This window comes from Ambystoma mexicanum, chromosome 11, assembly GCF_040938575.1.
Source record: "Ambystoma mexicanum isolate Mex_15411 chromosome 11, UKY_AmexF1_1, whole genome shotgun sequence".
Lineage (NCBI taxonomy): Eukaryota > Metazoa > Chordata > Amphibia > Caudata > Ambystomatidae > Ambystoma > Ambystoma mexicanum.
The window spans coordinates 1,189,851,954-1,189,873,014 of NC_090934.1; the positions used below are offsets into that span (position 1 = coordinate 1,189,851,954).

General features: G+C 43.3%; 1 protein-coding gene and 1 long non-coding RNA gene across 26 annotated transcripts in view; both read left to right on the forward strand.

The window, feature by feature from the left end:
• Window positions 1-21,061, forward strand: part of PPCDC (phosphopantothenoylcysteine decarboxylase) — a 728,417-nt gene that overhangs the window by 218,361 nt on the left and 488,995 nt on the right. The window lies entirely within an intron of this gene.
• LOC138504213 (uncharacterized) lies at window positions 5,448-6,934 on the forward strand. Its single transcript, XR_011279804.1, has 2 exons — window positions 5,448-6,537; window positions 6,625-6,934. It is a non-coding gene; the product is annotated as an uncharacterized lncRNA (long non-coding RNA).

Here is a 21,061-nt window from a genome sequence, read left to right on the forward strand (position 1 = left end):
CTCTCCAATGTGAGTGTTTTTTCTTCTGCTTTCTTGATGATAGACTCTGGATAGCCTCTTTCCTTGTATCTTTGTGTCATCAATAGGTTTTCATTCCTCAGGGTGTCAGTTGTTGAGATAATTCTCTTTAGTCTAAGGAATTGACTGTAGGGCAAATTATTCTTTAAATGCGTCGGATGATGGCTCCTGAAGTGTAACGTGTTGTTAACATCGGTGGGTTTGTGATAAATATTGGTGATTATCCCATCTTCCCCAATCTCTAGTTCAACGTCCAAAAAATGTAGTTTAGGGGTTCCAATTTCCATCGTGAATTTGATTCTGTCGTGGCCTGAATTGATGTATTTTAGGAATTCCTCTAGTTCGTGATGTTGTCCTCTCCAAATGACGAAAACATCGTCAATGTATCTTTTCCAGGTGATGATTTTTTTGCTAAATTTTGTTGGTATCAAAATCCATTTCATCTCCAAATGGTACATGAATAGATTAGCATAGGCTGGGGCCATTGCTGACCCCATTGAAGTTCCTGATGCTTGTAAATAGTACTGCGTCCTGTATCTGAAATAGTTGTTAATGAGTATAATTTTGCTTAATTTCATTAGGAAGGTTTTGTTTGCTTCACATTCATTTCTTAGTAGACACCATTCGAGTGCTTCCAAACCGTCTTGATGTGGGATGCATGTATATAGACTCTGTACATCAAACGAAACCAGTAGATCATTTCTGTTAATATCTGTTAAGGTGTCTAGGTGATTGAGAAAATCTGTGGTATCTTTAAGATATGTTGTGGTTGTTTGGACTATGGGTTGTAATGCCTTGTCCACATAAACTGCTAGTGGGTTGAAGATACTATCAGTTCCCGCAACAATCGGTCTGAGGGGGGGTTTTGTCAAGTTCTTATGTATTTTTGGCAGTCCATAGAAGATTGGAGTAATAGGATGTTCATTAATCAAAAACAATTTAGTCTTGTTGGAAATCCATCCTTGGTCCTCAGCTTCCTCAAGCGTAGTTTCAATAATGCTTGATATTTCTCTGACCGGATCTTGTTCAATTTTTATGTACGTGTTCTCATCTGTTAGGAGCTCTAAGATCTTCTCCTCATAGTATGTAGTGTCCATAATAACTATGGCCCCTCCTTTGTCTGCCGGTTTTAGGGTCAGGCTTCTGTCATCCGCAAGGTTCTTGATGATTTCATTCTGCCTTCTCCTGGTATTGTAGTTCCTTGTTCTGGTGAAATTAACCCTTTTGAGATCTTTTATCATCTGTTCTTCAAACATTCTGATGGTTATGTTATTGACTTGAGGGTCGAAATGACTCTTGGGTTTCATTTCTAAGTATTGATGTGGCTCTTGTGTAGTGTTGATTCCCATTTGTGAATCAAAAAAGACTTTGAGTCTCATTTTCCGTGCCAGTCTGTGAAGATTGATTTTTTCTTCCAGCAAATTGGAATTCTGGGTTGGTATAAATGTTAAACCTAGGTTCAATGTGTCCGTTTGGTCTTTGGATAGTGGTTTTGATGAAATATTAACAACTAGTTGTTTGGTTTGTTCCGCGATCTTAGATTTCTTATTGCCTCTTCGCGTAGTCTTTTGTCTAAAAAAACCGAGGGAGTGGTTTGTGCGTTAGAGGTAGTCGCTTCTTGTGATGTATGTATAATCGGTCCACTTTCCGCGTTCTCCCTATTGATAACTTCGTCCCCACTTGTAGGTATTTCGCTACTGGATCCACTTGGTTCTTGTCCCGGTATTGGTGTTTTGTGGTTTTGTGGTCTTCTACCTGGTGCGGTTTTGTTTTGTGCGTAGTATTCTTGCCAGGAGTATACTATATCCTGAAGATAATCCAACGTATCTCTTCTGAATTTTCGGACTTTGCGTTGTTCTATGTCCTTTTTGTAGTTGTCCAATGTTCTGTTCACTTCCTCTATGATGGTTGTTAATTCCTCTTTGTTTTTAAATTTCGACAGTTGTTCTGTCAGGTCTTCGATTTCACTGTCGAGTTTGCTGACAGATTTTGCTAATTCCTCGATTGTCAATAATATAAGATCCAAAGAGCATTTATTTAAGATCTGCTCCCATTTCTTCACAAAATCTGGGTTGTCCTTGCACAGTGTGGGTCTTAAATATACCCTTAGTCCTCTTGGGATTCTTTGTGCTCGGTAGTATTGTGCTAATGTAGTAGCGTGTAGTTTTTGCGATATCTCCCTTCTGATGACCCTCTCCAATTGTGTAATAAGTTTCTCTGGACTAGTCGTTGTTGGTGTGGTTGTTTCGATTTCCTTCAAAAGCCCTAAAATTCGTGTGGCTTCCTCTTCGTTAAATGCCAAAGTTGTGGCGTGTTTTTCTGTAATTGCATTGATCTTTGAAAAAGACATCCCTTAGGGAGGCGGAGGTGATTGTTAGTATTTCTATTGGGTGCTGCTATGGCTGTTGTGTCACTCCCTAAGCATTTTTAGGGGGGCAGAGAGCAAGAATCCAATATTTGTGTTGCCTAGCGCACACCTAGGTTTAAGGTTTTTTTACAGGATTTGTTGAAAATTTACGGGGTGCCGGGGAGAATAACAACCTTGACACTGGGTTGTTTTAACCTATGTAAATCCAACAGATTGTCCACAAGATTGTGGAAATCGAAACAACCACACCAACAACGACTAGTCCAGAGAAACTTATTACACAATTGGAGAGGGTCATCAGAAGGGAGATATCGCAAAAACTACACGCTACTACATTAGCACAATACTACCGAGCACAAAGAATCCCAAGAGGACTAAGGGTATATTTAAGACCCACACTGTGCAAGGACAACCCAGATTTTGTGAAGAAATGGGAGCAGATCTTAAATAAATGCTCTTTGGATCTTATATTATTGACAATCGAGGAATTAGCAAAATCTGTCAGCAAACTCGACAGTGAAATCGAAGACCTGACAGAACAACTGTCGAAATTTAAAAACAAAGAGGAATTAACAACCATCATAGAGGAAGTGAACAGAACATTGGACAACTACAAAAAGGACATAGAACAACGCAAAGTCCGAAAATTCAGAAGAGATACGTTGGATTATCTTCAGGATATAGTATACTCCTGGCAAGAATACTACGCACAAAACAAAACCGCACCAGGTAGAAGACCACAAAACCACAAAACACCAATACCGGGACAAGAACCAAGTGGATCCAGTAGCGAAATACCTACAAGTGGGGACGAAGTTATCAATAGGGAGAACGCGGAAAGTGGACCGATTATACATACATCACAAGAAGCGACTACCTCTAACGCACAAACCACTCCCTCGGTTTTTTTAGACAAAAGACTACGCGAAGAGGCAATAAGAAATCTAAGATCGCGGAACAAACCAAACAACTAGTTGTTAATATTTCATCAAAACCACTATCCAAAGACCAAACGGACACATTGAACCTAGGTTTAACATTTATACCAACCCAGAATTCCAATTTGCTGGAAGAAAAAATCAATCTTCACAGACTGGCACGGAAAATGAGACTCAAAGTCTTTTTTGATTCACAAATGGGAATCAACACTACACAAGAGCCACATCAATACTTAGAAATGAAACCCAAGAGTCATTTCGACCCTCAAGTCAATAACATAACCATCAGAATGTTTGAAGAACAGATGATAAAAGATCTCAAAAGGGTTAATTTCACCAGAACAAGGAACTACAATACCAGGAGAAGGCAGAATGAAATCATCAAGAACCTTGCGGATGACAGAAGCCTGACCCTAAAACCGGCAGACAAAGGAGGGGCCATAGTTATTATGGACACTACATACTATGAGGAGAAGATTTTAGAGCTCCTAACAGATGAGAACACGTACATAAAAATTGAACAAGATCCGGTCAGAGAAATATCAAGCATTATTGAAACTACGCTTGAGGAAGCTGAGGACCAAGGATGGATTTCCAACAAGACTAAATTGTTTTTGATTAATGAACATCCTATTACTCCAATCTTCTATGGACTGCCAAAAATACATAAGAACTTGACAAAACCCCCCCTCAGACCGATTGTTGCGGGAACTGATAGTATCTTCAACCCACTAGCAGTTTATGTGGACAAGGCATTACAACCCATAGTCCAAACAACCACAACATATCTTAAAGATACCACAGATTTTCTCAATCACCTAGACACCTTAACAGATATTAACAGAAATGATCTACTGGTTTCGTTTGATGTACAGAGTCTATATACATGCATCCCACATCAAGACGGTTTGGAAGCACTCGAATGGTGTCTACTAAGAAATGAATGTGAAGCAAACAAAACCTTCCTAATGAAATTAAGCAAAATTATACTCATTAACAACTATTTCAGATACAGGACGCAGTACTATTTACAAGCATCAGGAACTTCAATGGGGTCAGCAATGGCCCCAGCCTATGCTAATCTATTCATGTACCATTTGGAGATGAAATGGATTTTGATACCAACAAAATTTAGCAAAAAAATCATCACCTGGAAAAGATACATTGACGATGTTTTCGTCATTTGGAGAGGACAACATCACGAACTAGAGGAATTCCTAAAATACATCAATTCAGGCCACGACAGAATCAAATTCACGATGGAAATTGGAACCCCTAAACTACATTTTTTGGACGTTGAACTAGAGATTGGGGAAGATGGGATAATCACCAATATTTATCACAAACCCACCGATGTTAACAACACGTTACACTTCAGGAGCCATCATCCGACGCATTTAAAGAATAATTTGCCCTACAGTCAATTCCTTAGACTAAAGAGAATTATCTCAACAACTGACACCCTGAGGAATGAAAACCTATTGATGACACAAAGATACAAGGAAAGAGGCTATCCAGAGTCTATCATCAAGAAAGCAGAAGAAAAAACACTCACATTGGAGAGGAAAGACCTCCGTATATCAAGAAATAGATCTAAGGAGATCCCATTTCTCTACGCTTTAAGATATTCAGCACAGAGTCATCACATAACAAGGATGATCAAGAAGAACTGGGGTATAATCAAATTGGATCCACAACTAAAGAGACTATTTCCTGAACCACCCATAATCGCCTACAAGAGGGGTCGGAACTTCAGGGATAGCCTAGTTAAAGCAGAAAGACCGAGAGTGGACAATCAAAGAACCCTCACCAAGAGGAAAATAGGTACGTTTGCCTGTCTCAGTTGTGGCAATTGTAACAACATAATGAAGGGAAGCTATGTAAGACACCCATCAAATGGCCAAAAAATCCCACTAAAGGATTTTGCCACTTGTGACACGAAATCAATCATTTATGGTTTAAGCTGCCCATGCGGCATTTACTATGTTGGACAGACACAAAGGAAAGCCAAGGAGCGCTGGAATGAACACAAAAGTAACATACGTACCAACAGTGTTAACTCACCTGTAGCAAGACATTTTTCCATAAAGAAACATAATATTTCTCAACTAAAAGTTGTGATTTTGGAAATTGTGAACAGAGCCCCAAGAGGTGGCAATCATGCCAGACGTATGAACCAGAGGGAAATCTTCTGGATAGAGAGACTAAACAGTCTAGCTCCCAATGGGATGAACGAAGATTACAGTTTAGCCTCATTTTTGTAACTAAATACTGTTTCCCCTGACCCAATCAGAAACCCAGTGTGGATACAATATCAATTGCTGTTAAATACATTTTTGAATTTGTTCAGTTCACTTAGGATGATTTTTTACTGACATAGGATGTATTAAGTTACAGACCATAGAATGTGAGCATGCTTCTCTTGAAATAGTAAACACACGGATGTCCAATATTCGATTAACTTTTGTCCGTGGTAAACAATAGATTTCCCAGAAGTTACATGAGACACTCCTCACATTTATCTTTCGACTCTTTTCACCTTTATTTCATTTGACTCAAACTCCCTGCACCAGTATAGATATACACCTATATACTATTGGTTAATTACACATTGTTTTCTAAAATATGTCCGTATGACGTCTGTTTTCCCGTCACACGCTGACGTTCTAAACATAGTGACGTCGTCACGCTTCGACGTGATGACGTCATAATGTAAATAGTGGCCATCTTTAGCGAAAACCGTGTAGAACGGTTCGAGCTACAGCACCGGCCATCTTCTCAGGAAGGAGGTAAGAGAATCCTTTGTAAACAGCTCCCCAATTGCATATCATGAGCCTAGAGGCCTTCACAGAATACTCTCCACAGAATGATCCCACCCCATTGTTTTCGTGTATCTAATATAGTATATATACGTGTTTTTACAGACACGAGTGGAGGAATCGCCCATTACTGCACTACCTCCGTACCTGAGGACTCTCTACATACCACAGCGACCCATTCCATGGATGTAGTAGCTTTTTACAGAAATACCGAAAGGTAATATTTTTTCTTAGATATTACATGACTAGATTTTCCTTCATGAATTAAGATCCCGTTTTTAATTGAGCTTTCCCTATTGTCTTTTTATCACATCTACAGGTTGAATAACCATTATTGGGCTGATATTGCTATTGATAATAAATCCAGTTAGGATATTCCACATTGAACATCCAGGTGATTATTATTAAAAATTTCTCCCAAGAGTTAAATGACAGTTATCAGTGAGAATCTAAAATTTGATCATTGTATCATACATTATAGACGAAACAAAGATTAACGGCAATGAAGAGGGCTATCAATTCCTGAAGAAGGGGACACCCCGAAACGCGTCGAGAAAATATTCATCATTACTTTCTGTGGATATACCATGTGAAAAGCCTATTGTATAGAAAGTGTGATGAGTACCTTGTATGCCCTTGTATTATAATATTGAATGTAACTTCAAAATGAACACATTTATGTTATTATGTTTACAAAGACTGGATGATGAATGAATTGAAATTCATATCTATAACAATTAATTTAAAATTCAATTAAAACCGATGGTCCCCATCATTCTGTTTTATTATAATAGTGTCATGAATTAGCCTCTCTCATTAATTTCTTCTTTTTTCTGAAAGAAACTGAATATTACCATTGTATAGAAATATTGACTGTTTCTACAGTATAAAGGGTGTGCAGGGGACGGGAGAGTTCCACAATCTTGTGGACAATCTGTTGGATTTACATAGGTTAAAACAACCCAGTGTCAAGGTTGTTATTCTCCCCGGCACCCCGTAAATTTTCAACAAATCCTGTAAAAAAACCTTAAACCTAGGTGTGCGCTAGGCAACACAAATATTGGATTCTCAATCTCGTTTAGAGGACCTAGTATCAAGTGTAAGCATGCACTGACCTGTGCTTCACCTGTGCTTCAGAGTTCAGTTTGTAGAAAATGCCGAACAGCCCTGATGGCACTCGAAACCCTGAAGGCTACAGGGGACTCCAGAGCTGTCCGGGATGTCGGCTGGGAAAAACCCTCATAGGGTCGAAATAAAACCTTGCTGACGGACCGTAACAGTTTTTGAAGGTGTAGATGGTCGTGAAGATCTGCTGATGCCCAGAAGTTCGGGAATCGGAATGGTACTCCGAAAGGCAGGAATTCAGGAACGAAGGAAACGAGGTAAGAAAGAGAATCCAGGTACAAAGAAACTCATTTTTCTGAGCAGAAGCCATTTGGTGGGTTTAAATGAGCAAATCGACTGGAATATATAATTTCCAGAGCTCTTTGTGTGTCAGCGGTGTACCAATAGAAAGTGGTGATCGTGACCGCTCTGTTCCAAGCACCTATTGTGTGTATCTAGCTTAGGCTAATGCACGCGATATACACGCCCCCTTTTTTTGAATTTCCGAGTTTGTAATGGCATTTTGAGAGTGGCTGCCAGTCAACATGCTGGCAGGGAGGCCGTGTCCAGATGCCTTTGGCATCTAATTCATTCATGCTAATTCAAGCGTAACGTGACCATTACGGGGTTGCGCAAATGACCATCACGTGGTTGTACGTGGGGTCACGTGAACTATATATGCTCCGGACGTACGATTCCACGACGGCTTGCGAAATCATTGCTGTTGGTGGGGAGCGTCTTGTACATTTATGGAGGTAAGTGGGTTCACGAGAATTATGTTTTGGAAGGCCCTGTACATTCGTGAATAGTTGGTATCTTGCCCGAAGGGGTTGGGGCATGGTGATAAGTTTATAACACGGCCAGATGATGCCTGTTCCAAGATAAGAAGGAACGGTGGCGAGAGTAAGGCCAACGTTCTGCAGAACAATGAGGTGTCTCTAAATATAGTGTGCTGTTGTTTTTTATTACATAGACAACTCGCCATGCTTCAGATTAACCAGCCAGCAATTGTCGCCGCTCCCGGCCGACACATCGCAATATGAATGAATACTAGAAAGTCATATTAACATCCCGTGCCGAATGTGGCGTGTTCTTAATATCAGGTCAGTAAGACCCCGGTCCGCAATGTGTCTACCTCTCCCTGTTTTGGAGGTTGTGGATCGGTTATTCATTAACTACATATACAGTTGTTAACGATTGAGGTGATAATTTTGACGCAGTCTTTTCTTCTTGTTTCTTTTTGTGTGCTGTTTTGTTCCTGGCCGGCCTGTCATTTACAGCCTGACTGAGTGGGCTGTATATTATCGCGGTATCGGCAAGTACCGTATTGACCTTTTTAACCGATCGACTGAACAGGTCAAACACCACTGTTTGTCGCTGCGAAGTGACGTGTCTTTGCGAGCCTCATGCATTGGAGGACTGTGAGTCTAAAATGTATTGGTTTACCTACGTGGTATCACCGGTGTCTGCTGGTAGTCCTATGGGCCTTTGGTATCACTCTTTGCTTGCTTTTTCTGGTATAAATTGCATTTTCAGTGTGTATGCCGCCACAACTGACCTTATAGGTTACCACATGTGGGGTTAGTTTTTTGTATTTTACTTGAACCTGAGTCAGGATTTGCTCTGGGCAGCCACATGACTGTACTGAATTAAGCCCAATAAGTTTCTTTGATTGTCCTGCCATGTAGTGATATCCTAATAAGGCAGAATATGTATGACCCTGGATATTTTGGTGTGTTTCACGGTGTCATTGGTCTCCCAGTCACTGTACTGTTCGGGTACCTGTGACCTCCTCGTAGGATGAGGATGTAGTGGGGTGGTTATTTCCCCAGTTTTGCACTCCGCTTATTGATTTGGCGGAGGTAGCATATGTCAATCGGTATAATTATGCATCTAGCCCGATTGAATGTTTTTATGTGTTTACATTTATAGGTGAGCTCCTGATGTTGTCCACATGTTTATACCTCCATGTATACTCCCCTGAAAACACCGGACCTACTTACCCCTGAAGAATTTCTGCTGAATGAAATTAGCAGAGAAAGAAACATGTTGGGTTAGGGAATTTGCTGCTGCTATAGGCAGCAGTTTAAATCACAGTGTTGTGCGTTGTTTTGAATTTATTGAATACTTATTTGTCGCCTTGCTATGAGGATCTCCTGTTCTTCCTTGTAACCAACGGAGATTGTATTTTAGAATGTTGTTTTAGATTTGAGAGTTAAATGTTACAATTGGATGAAATAACAGTAATGTTAGGTTGTTTGATTGAGTGTGAATGAGGTATGTCTGGAGAATGTTTTCTGGGAGAGGATGTGAATAGTGTGTTGAATAAGATAGATTAACTGTGTCTTTGACTTTTTTTTAGAAGTGCTTTGATGTTAGCACTACGGATGATTTTAAGATATATTTGATCAATTTATAGTGATGTGTCTTTCTACAATTTAAAAAAATGTTAATATTTTAACGTGTCCAGTGAAGTGAATTGAATTGTTTCACTTGACTAATCTTTATATTTGGACATTGTATTACCCTTTGGTTTGTATGAGTGAGACATTGGTTATATAGACATGTGTACCTCTTTAGAGCTCACCCCATAGTAACACCGGTTCTATGATCTTAGTTGTTTAAATAAATATAACAGTTCTTTCCAAGTTAGATCATAGAACAGAGATAGACCTGGTGTCCCCTGTTACTCTTGTTTTTTGCTGCCATGGAAGGGGTACCTGTAGCGGAACAATACCAGAGTTGGTACTTGTGAAGAATTCTACGGATCCCTCACTGAAAACCTGCCTAAAGTCTCCTCCCAGGTGGCCAGTGAAAGGCAGACACTTCCTGATCCTGACCTTGGGGGTGGTGTACTGCAGGAGGATCACCTGAGAAGAGGCAGGGCCCAGGGTGGTGTGGAGATCCCATGAGATGAGACACAGTATTTGTCCTCTTAAAGGAAGTGCCTTTCTGGGTTGCAAAAAGAGGCAATTGCATATTGTCATTGTAATGCCCCTGTCCCCCAATTTCAGATCTGTAACCAGGGGGTACGAGTTCTGTTAAAAGCTGAGCAACCCTTGGTTTTTCAGTGTATCTCAGGATAAACACCTTCCTTAGCCCCAAGGTTCTAATGTAAAAGTATCTAGAGAAAATACCTTAAATTCAATATCTTCTCCTGTATCAACCAATTCTAAAGACCCATCTTTTAATGACTTTAAGGGAAATGCATCTACCCTTAAAAGTGACTCGGTGATTAAAAGCGCTAACTTTGTTGAAGGGGACTGCAAGTCCCATAATTCCCTAAGTACTGGGTTGAAGAGGTATGCAGTTGCAGTAGTCGGGCAATTAAGCCCAACAGCCTACACCTGAGAGAAACTGGGAGGCATAAAAGGCCCCCCTCAGGTGCAGGCAATTGGAAGTGAAAGGACCTGGAACCATGACTGGAATGCGAGCTGTAGCAGTAGGAAGAAGGCACAAGGAGTGCAAACCAGGCAGAAGTGGGAGAACAAGAGGGACGCCGGAATGTGGAGACAGCAGATTTCACCTCCTTGTTCTGAGAGGGTTCTGTTCGCTCGAACTTTGAAATGCAGAGGCTGCATAGTGGAAGATGTGCAGAAGAGCTGTCTTTCCCCATGTGAGCTTGATTGCTGCGCAGTGGATGTGCTGGAGACCGAGGCAAGGAGCAGCTGTCAAGCCTTGGGTCTCGGAAGCTTGTGGGATGTCTCAACCCACTAGTCCAAGCCCTGCAACATTACTGGGCATTGTTTGCAGCAGAAACATTATAATGACCGCCGGAAAGCATGCTGCTCGCTGAAAATCACCAGAAAGTGCGCAGTAAAAATCTGAAAAATAGGCTGCCATCCACTTTTGCCTATGTCAGTGGTAACATAGGAGACCACTGCCAAAACCCGCCATTGGGCTACCCACAAAGTAGCCTGAAATAACTTGAAAAAGCAATGCTGATTGCCAAAAAGAAACACAGAACTGTTTGGAAATCCGTTTTCTTGATTGTCAAAAATGTGCAAAAATCATGGCTCACAAAAAACCTAAAAGATCCAACCTCCTTGTTGGGTGTCCCACATTATTCTACTGCAAGAATCCACATAAATACAATGTCAGCAAGAATCAGATGTTATCAGAACAAAATCCTTTTTTAAATATACTTAATGGAAAGAAAGCTGTCAAAAATGGGTGTAGTACCGTTACTCACCTCTGTCAGAAGCCAGTGATTTAAAACTTATCATGTGTAAAGTTGAACATTGAACTCAAAATATGCTAAAGAAGATATTTCCATCAAAATGCCATATAAGAGTGCCACATATTGATTTTCATGTTGAAAAAGGACTGGAAGTAAAGATCGGTTTGCTTATTTTAAATTTATAAATGTATTTCTTTCACAAGGACTATGTTACAATTGACCAGAAGGTAACCTGATTCAGTTAAAACTTCCAAGAGGCCTTCTTCTCCTGAGAATCTCACACCTTGTTCATTCCCACCAAAAGGAGAGCATTTCGCACTGGCATGTTAATCAGAAGGGGAGGCGATTTCCCCTGCTGCCCAGACCAAGAAACAATGGATTCCTTGGGCTGAATAGGAATGCTAATTCGGGTGTGACTGACAACAAACTGCTCTGGCAGGAAGGCAGGCCATGTGACCCTCTGACTCCGCCCAGCTCTGGAGGCGGGCCAGACTGAAATTGTTGATTGAAGTTGGTGTAAATATATGTTTTAGAAAAATGCTTATAGCAAAGTGTACTGAACTGACAAAAATATGAAACTTAGAGATTGTTAAAATGGAAAATTCGCTCACAGTTTAAGACTAAGCTGGAATCTGTACGATGTTCTGAGACTGAACCCTGGAAAATATTCATATTGTAGCCATGGTGTTTATGTTAGGAACATGAAAAATTACAGGAATGTGCCTAGAGGGGACGTGCATGCATGTATAAAAATGGGTGCAGAACTAACATTGAGAAACCCACCAAAAGCGCTAAAAAGTTGTCATTTATGAATCATAGCTCACAAGAAGATGGGAGTTGAACAGAAATGTACCTTAGGCAATCTGTCATGTAATTATGTATTATGAACAACGTGTTTATCTTGGAAATATGTTTTTTGGGGAAAATAGATTTCCTAAGAAAAAGCAATGGGGAGGGATTTCCTTTGGGCCATAAACACAGCATCACTCTGACACCTGATGACACACTGCTCCTGTCTCAAATCAGGAGAGGGGACAATCTCTGACCTATCAGATCCTTAGAGGGTTGGGCATAGATAATTAGCCTCCCCACCCACTTTGGAAATGGATAAATAGGGACTGCTGAGGACAGACAGACACACTTTCCACTCCTCAACTGATTTCTTGGCGAAGCACCCTGCAGGAAGATCCAGGCTCCAGACATAGATCCAGAGACCAGACTCTAGAACTTTGAAGCAGAGAGGCCTAACCCAAGAAGCTGAACCCTTTTTCAGCATGCCTCAGAATCTTTTGCAACCTGATTCTAACCCCTAAACTTCCTCGGGGCCTAACTAAACCATTCAACAGCCTGGCTGAGCTGTTTTGCTTATGGCCAAGAACCCTGTGCTAGAACCAAGAGCCAGACCCGCAGAGCAGAGCTGTAACCCAGAACCCATCAGATCCAGTCCAAGAGGCTGCGCAGACCAGAGTGCCTTGCTGAGAGCAGAGTCCAGGTGCCCTGAATTCTGTCCAGTGGCAAGTGAAGTCCAAACCTTTGACCATATCTTTGACGGGCCCACTCCCTTCCAAAGCCATAGGAGCGAGTATTTAATCTAGAACTGTCTATAGTCATCTCTTAGTTTAAAGTAATCCTATTCAATCCATTTCAACCTGTCCAGAACTGCATTATAGAATCTTGTGTCCATCCTGAATTCTTCTCATTATATAGTCTGTGATAATCGTAGCGATAATCATCTGTGCGCTGATATTTTCTGAAGAAAGTCAAGTGTCCTGGCGCACAGCAATCAGAGCGGAAGGCACCCTGGTCTGGTGGTTGTCCCGTTGGGTATCTTGTACTTTCATAGCTCCTTAGAATAAGTCCATCTTGGTTCTAATCTTCAAAGCGCATCTGTCATTTTTGAAATCTTGACTTTGTTTCTGAAAAATCGACCTTCACAAAAACCTCTAACATTTGAACCGTATATCCTAGAGACAAAATGTCATCTTGAAGCTAACATCCTCAGCTTTCAAAAGCACCCAAAACGACATTCCAGTTCCTTATAGTTTTTCCGTAATCGTGTTTCCCGCATGCGGATAAATTGCTGCGATTTACAATTTGGCGCAATTTCATTCTATGTAAAATTAGCTATTTCTTGCTTTCAACTTCTGAATTTCGTTTTCCATCTGCTAATCATTCTACAATCATTGCTAGTGTTGACCTGAGCCAATCCAAAGCAACTCTCAGTAGTTCTGAATCCATTTAGCGAATTAAAATCATTTTTAGCATTTTCCCATTCAATTCAAACCACATTTAAAAGCACTTTAACCTGTTTAAAATCAGCCCTGTTTCTCTCTGCTTGCTGGGGGGGAGTGGGATTGAAACTGCAATTGTGGATTGTTATTCCTGATACCTGTGTGCCCTCATTCCATCTCTTCATATTGCATACTGGGGGGAGTGAGTAATAACGGGGAAAGAGTGATCATATTGTCTTTTGATTGAAGTCATATCAAGTTTATTTCTGTGTTGCATTCTTTCCTATCATTGCATTCCCTTGAACCCACCCAAAGTTATTCTCTGCTACACTATTCTTCCTATTCCTAATTGATTAAAGATATTGTTGATATTGTAACATTACCCATTGCTAATCACTGTTCATATTCATAAGTGTGATATTCAGATATTATTCATAAAAGTGTAATCTATATATTGTTCAATTCTTCAAATAAATCTTTTAATTTGCAAAACAAACCTATTTCTTGGTTCAGTGAGAATGGGGGAATTCAAAGAGAGAGGTGTTATATAAGGGTACATCATCCAGAATTAAACAAACTTTGACATACAAATATATAAATAAGGGTTTCCATTGGGCATTCCATACTAGGCATTGACTTAGTTGGAGTGCTGGATTTAAATCACTTACAAGCAAGAGGGGCTCCATAAATGTGTGGCCATCAGAGGCACCTCAGAAGCAGTAGAAGTTGTGGCAGAAGTCATGGAAGCAGTGCGACGCACAGAGCAAGTGTTAAAGAAGTCACTGAGTGAAGTATGGCATTCTAATACCTTGTGCAAGCATTGCCAGCAACAATATCCAGTCCCCTTTTCATTTTCATCATTTAAAGGGAGTAGAAGTTGTTTGTTGAAGCCGAAATACCTGAACAATGGAAATGTAGCACTTACATGTAATATCAAAGTCCTTTTACTTGCATAGAAAGCGAAAGCTGCTTGAATCCATTGTTCAACCTTTAAAAGACTGTTACTAGCTGAAGGAGTGGTTGCGTGTCCCTAATCGAGGAGGGTAAATGTTGAGAAGACCATTACTGAATACCTAATCTTAAAAACACCATTGTTGAAACCTTTAACTTGTGAAAACTATATAAGGAGTGGTTGCGTGTGCCTAATTGTGATCCTCAAAGGAGGACTCCACTCTGTCCTTAACTTTCACTGGAATACAATTTCATATCAATCTTTAAACTTGCTGGTAAGCCCAGCCAAGATGGCCACTGGCCTGTCAGCTCCTAAGTACCTCTGTATATCCGGTCATAATCCTGGCATTCCTTGACCCGCTCATGCTCTGATAACACATGTCCTGCTGTGTGAGCAATCTGCTTACACCTGAATGAAATCTAGGAGCCCTCACTGCTGGGGGATTGAAGGTATTGGTGGCCACTCCTGGTCAACACCGACAGCCCGGGAGGCAGAGGGCCTCGGGCGAAGAGAGAAGGGGGTGTGGCAACCAGTGCGCGCCGTTAGACAGGGCTGGAGTGTGGCAGTGAGTCTATCGTGGCGATCCCAGCACCATCCAGAGACTAACCGTGGGGCCTGTGGAGAGAAGCGGCACAAGACCACAGAGCTCGGGGGGAGAGGGGCTCCAGACGACCGCAAGGCCTAGTGTTCTAACATACAAGGAGGAGTGCCAGAGCATGCATTGGAGGACCCCTGGGGAACATGAATGGGGAAAACCTCTCCTCTCTCCTGGAGGTAGAAGAGCGGGGGATTGAATGGGACGAAACCCCAGAGGCAGTCGGAGGCCGGTGATCATGGCCTGGGAGTGTGTGGCTGCCGCCTGCGGTCACGGTCTGGTGGCTTTGCCATCACTGTGGACTGGCCTAAACTGGGGGGTAAAAAACGCTGAATGCATATGGTGCCCCTCGACAGCTCGTAGTGATGGACACACTGGTGGTGCTAAATAGAGCTTGATTGCCGGCAGCGGTGGGGGGACCAGCCTGCAACCACATGAAGGCATTTGAACCCCCGTTCTTTTTACTTGGATATCAACTGCTTAGGGCCATCTAAGAGCGTTGAATTGTGATGGACGTTCTGGAAAGGGGATAGCAGGCTCCTCTGGTGCAGTGACCATATTATATGAGGTGATGAGACTGTCCTGTGGAATGCAGTGAAATAGTCCGGCAAGGACAGCACTGGTGAATGCACTCTTATTGGTCTCTTGTCAGCCCTTTTACGGTTGGACCTAAGATATTTGTGGCAGCGTGCTACCAGCTGCGATGGGGGCCAACACACGCAGCACGGACGACCCAGTGGAACAGCAGAGTATGAACGACTGGGATTAAGACAAGTCGGTTGAGTGCTGGTGTGGGAGGTGTGCTGTATAGTGTAGAGAGTGACATTGAAGCATTTGGAATATTAGGGCTCTGAGACAATCAACTACAGCAGGGTCGTCACTGCTGGTGTGGGAGGTGACTCATTCCGCCAGAGAGGAGCGAGACGACATAGGAGGCACAGGATACTGTGACCAACATCAAGACAGAATCGCTAACCTTTCAAGCCCAGAGAAATTGAGGGAGTGACAGTGGCACTAGATTTAAATCCCATCAGTATGTCTAAAGCAAGCAAGGTGGGGAAAGGGCAGTCGAAGTTGCAGTTTGAAACTTCCTCCCAAGCCAGGAGTCAGACAATGGAGGACTCACCAGATGGGGGGGCCCCAACTCCCCACTCAGGACGGTTCTGGGGCACCTCAGCATATTAAAATGATGGTATCATTGGGCAGGAAGGAGGATACCCAGCAAAGGCCAAGGCACGAAAGCTGCCCTCCTGGACTTAAAGAACCAAATCACTAAAGTAATGGACACAGGCAAACCAGCCCTCTTACTACTACTGGACTCAGCCGCATTTGACCTCGTAGATCACAAAACTCTCACCTCCCACCTCACCAGTGCGGCCCACTTCACCCATGCCACCTCCTGGATCACCTCTTTCTTAGAAGGTAGAGCAATGAACGTCTTCTCAGGCGCAGCTTACGCTGCTCGCACCACCATCCACTGCGGTGTGCCGCAGGGATCGTGCACTGCCCCAACACTCTACAACTTGTTTACCAAGCCCCTTTTTGACAAGCTTGACTCCTTCAGGATAGCTTACACAAACTATGCCGACGACACTCGAGTCCTCCTCCCATTCACAGGGTACTACGAACATGACTCAGCAGCCCTTCTCCAAATTTACTCCACCATCCAGGCCTGGATGGTCACCAACGGTTTGTGTCTCAATGGAGACAAAACCAAGATCATTATCATAGGCCCAAAAGAAACCCTGAACAAACTGAACCCCAAATATGACAACTTCATCATTGAAAATACCACCATCACAGTCTCCCCATCTGTTAAGACCCTAGGCATATATCTAGACACCACCTTATCCATAAACAAACAGATCAGTGCCATTGCCTCTGCCTCCGCTCACACCACCAAACTTATAAACGCTGTCAGACCATTCCTTACTAACCATAACTGCCTGTCTATCGCCACAGCTAACATCGGTGCCAAGATAGATTATTGTAATGCCCTACTAGCAGGCACCTCTGCAAAAAAACCTAAACCGGCTTTAGACAGTACAAAATAATGCACTCAGAGCGGCCCTCAACATCCCCAAGAAAGATCACATTACCCAAGCAAGGAGAGATGCTCATTGGCTTCCGGTTACGGAAGGAATAACCTTCAAAACTCTTACCTTAACCCACAAAGGCCTCAGCCTTTCCGCCCCCTCCTACCTCTCCGAAACTATCAACTGAGATACCTCCACACGCCCCACAAGGACACATCACACCAACCAACTACGCATTCCCTCAATCTAAAGAACCAAAACAGGAGGTATAGGCTTCCCCTTTTTCGCTCCCAAACTTTGGAATGCCTTGCCCAACGTCCTGCGAGCTGATACCTCCCTTGCCACATTCCGCAAAGGCCTCAAAACCACTTTGTTGAACTGACCCACCCGATTGCCAACTGTATTCCCCTGATACTGACAATAGTAACTAAGTATGTATGAATAGTTGTTACTGTACCTGCAACTCTTTCATATGCATGTAACAGCTCTTTGTTCCACTGTAACCAGAATTGATTCTTGTCCTGTTACATGTAACAGATTTTTCTTGCAAAAGCGCCACAATGCCTTAGGGCTGCTGTGCGCTTTAAAAATGCTAATAAATAAATAAATACCCTGACACGTAAGGTAGAACACATGCATGTCCGGGAGGGACGAGCATTGTTCGTCCTGGGAGCAATACACGGACAGGCAATTACTCTATCAACTACTATGGTCCCAGTCAGGACTCGGTGGAAACACTGGAGTGGATAGCCCAGCAATTAGATGAGCGTACCCCTGGTATAATTATGTGGGCGAGGGACTTTAATGCGTTCTTGGAACCAGACCTCAACAGAACAGGGGGTGTACACAGGCCACTGCTGAGGTTGACCTGTAAACTACGGGATCTATGTTGGACCTGGGAGTTAAATGATATAGGGCGTACTTGGCATGAAGGTGAGGGTGGCTACATGTTTCACTCCACGGTGCACCAATTGGCATCTCGATTGGACTATTTCCTGATTTCAGACACAATGGTGTGCTAGGTGACTGAGGCCACAATACTGGTGTGTATGCTGTCAGATCATGCCCCGGTGGAATTGGCCGTTGAGGTACTGGGGCAGATGGGTGGGAAGTCGTCCTGGGTGGTTAAAGTGAGGGACTATCTGATGGGGTGTATCGGACTGGGATAGAGTACGCTATTGATGATTTTTGTTAGGAGAATATGGGTTCGGTTGATTCATATACAGTACTATGGGAACGTTTCAAGTGTAATCTGGGAGGAGGGCACCTTGAAGGAGTCTGGAATATTAATACAAATTCGAAGAGTATTGGTGAACAGTGAGGTACTACTACGGCAGATGCAGGCAGAGACAGGAACTATGAATGTGCCACTCAGGCAGAAGGAGATTCTGCACACCTCCCGTTTCGATCCCTGCTTCTATCATTTCCTGTCATAGAAACCCTGCCAGGAGCTCTAGTGCCGGAGCAAATAATCTTGGGGATGCTTCACACCCCTGTCATGTCCCCCTGCTTAGTTCCCACTTCCCGAGACCCAGTCATTGGTCCTTACAATCGCTACCGGTTTATTGTACAGCAGGCCCACCATTTACAAATGTTCTCCCCAAACCCGAACTCCTTCAACACTCGGATTAACCACTTCCACTCCAGCAAATGAAACGCCTTCATGGCATGAAAGGAGACAATCGCCATGTCCCTCTTTTGAGATTTGATATGATCCATCACATGATGGAGATGACTGATATTCCCTGTCATATTTCTTCCCCAACAAACCCACAATGATTTTGGTGAACCAATACCGGAGCTACCCTCGCCATCCTGGTTGCCAAGATATTCCCCAGGATCTTCCCGTCAATGTTCAATAGGGATTTGGGACGGTATGACATACAGTCCAACAGATCTTTCCCCTCCTTCAGGATTAGTGTTATAATAGCTTCCCTCATGGACCCTGAGAGACTCCCCTTCTCGAAAGCCTCGTCATATACCTTCTTGAGCCATGGGGCTAGAAGACATATGAACTCTGAATAAAATTCTATAGGGAACCCGTCGCTACCCGGCGCCGTACCTTTCCTCATGGAACGTACTGCCCATCTGATATCCCTCTCCTCCATCTGGGCGTCCAGTTCTTCCCTCATATCCACCACTAGTTTTGGTAGCCGCACCATATCCAAGAGACCCTCCATATCCTCTTCCATTCTAATCTTCCCGTCCTGTGTGCCCACTATTTCCCCTGATTTGGTCATCATTTGAGTTATAGCCTGCCTCAGACTTTCCCTATTTATCAGCCAGGCCAATGGTTTCCCTGCCTTATCCCCCCCAAGTAGCTGTACATCCCGTCTATTGTTGTCAAAGTGTGTCAGACTTGTTAGTGTCTTGTGGTAAAGCGCCAGGTTCTGAGCCAGTCTGCCCCCCACCTGATTTCCCCTCACGGCTTCCCTGTCTAATTCCGCCACCTGCTCCTGTGTTTGTCAGAGTGTCTCCTGTAATCTTTCTCATCCCCACCGTCATTGAAAGGCAGACACCTCTCATGCTTGCCTTGAAGGTCTCACAGAGCACCTCTACGGATGTCACCGACCCCACGTTTAACTCAAAGTAGCTTTCAATCTCCTTAAGCATCTCTTGTTTGAAAGCCCCGTCCTATAGCGCTTCTCTCTGCATCCGCCACATTCGTCGCAGGGAGTCCCCTGCCCTTCCCCACCAGCTTAGCCACCAGGGGGGAGTCATCCGTGAGAGTGTGCCCTAGATATTCTGGTCCCTCAAACAACTGGCAATGTTCTCTACCTCTTAGTAGATAATCCAAGCGTGAGTACGACACATGTGCTCCCGAGTAAAACGAGAACCCCCTCTCTTCACCATGCTTTTCTCTCCATAAATCCACCAGGTCTAGCTCCTCCATCACCTTATGAAGTGATGCTGTCATTTGTTTTTTACTGGGCCCACTCCCCTCGTTCCATCCAGGTTTGTGTTCAGGTGACAATTGAAATTCCCCTCTGACCGCCATATAATCATTTCACATCTGAACGCTCCAATCATATGTAGCACCGAGTGGAAGTATTCCTTATCATCAATGTTACGTGCGTACAAGTTCACCAAACATATTGAACGTTCCTCCCATTTCCCTATCATGACCACTGTCCTTCCTACCTCATCTTTCAGCAACTTTGCCACCTGCAGTGGTACCCCTGTCGCCACCCAAATCAATACCCCTTGCCTGTGTTGAGTAAGACACACCCACCACTTGTCCACCTCACTTGCCACCTGCAGTGGTACCCCTGTCGCCACCCAAATCAATACCCCTTGCCTGTGTTGAGTAAGACACGCCCACCACTTGTCCACCTCACTTTCTCCCCAACGCCACTAGGTCCGCTTTACCCATATGTGCCTCCTGTATCAGGGCTACCTGTATCCCTTGTCATTTCAAAAACTCTCCTACTTTCTTGTGTCTCGTCCCTAGTCCACGGACATTCCATATCCCAATTTTCAACCCTCTAATCTCCACCATTGTTGTTGGTCAAATTTAAATTCCATATCTCTCCCTCCAGGGTTTCCCCTTTTCAGGGTTCTCTTCTTATCCCCACCCTTCCTCTTTCTGGTTATCCCACCATCCTTGTAGTGTTGACATCCCTCTCTCTCGACCCCGGTTCCGGTCTCATACGTTTCAGTGTTGGGTCCATCCTCAGTTCCCCCACTCCCTTCTTGTCCCCTAACTGTTCCCCAGCTCATAACCATCACCAACTCGATATCCCCCCCGCAAGTCCTCTCCGCTCCCCTCACCCTCCACCCTTCTCCCTCTTCCCCATAACTTCCCCCCTGTCCCAATTCC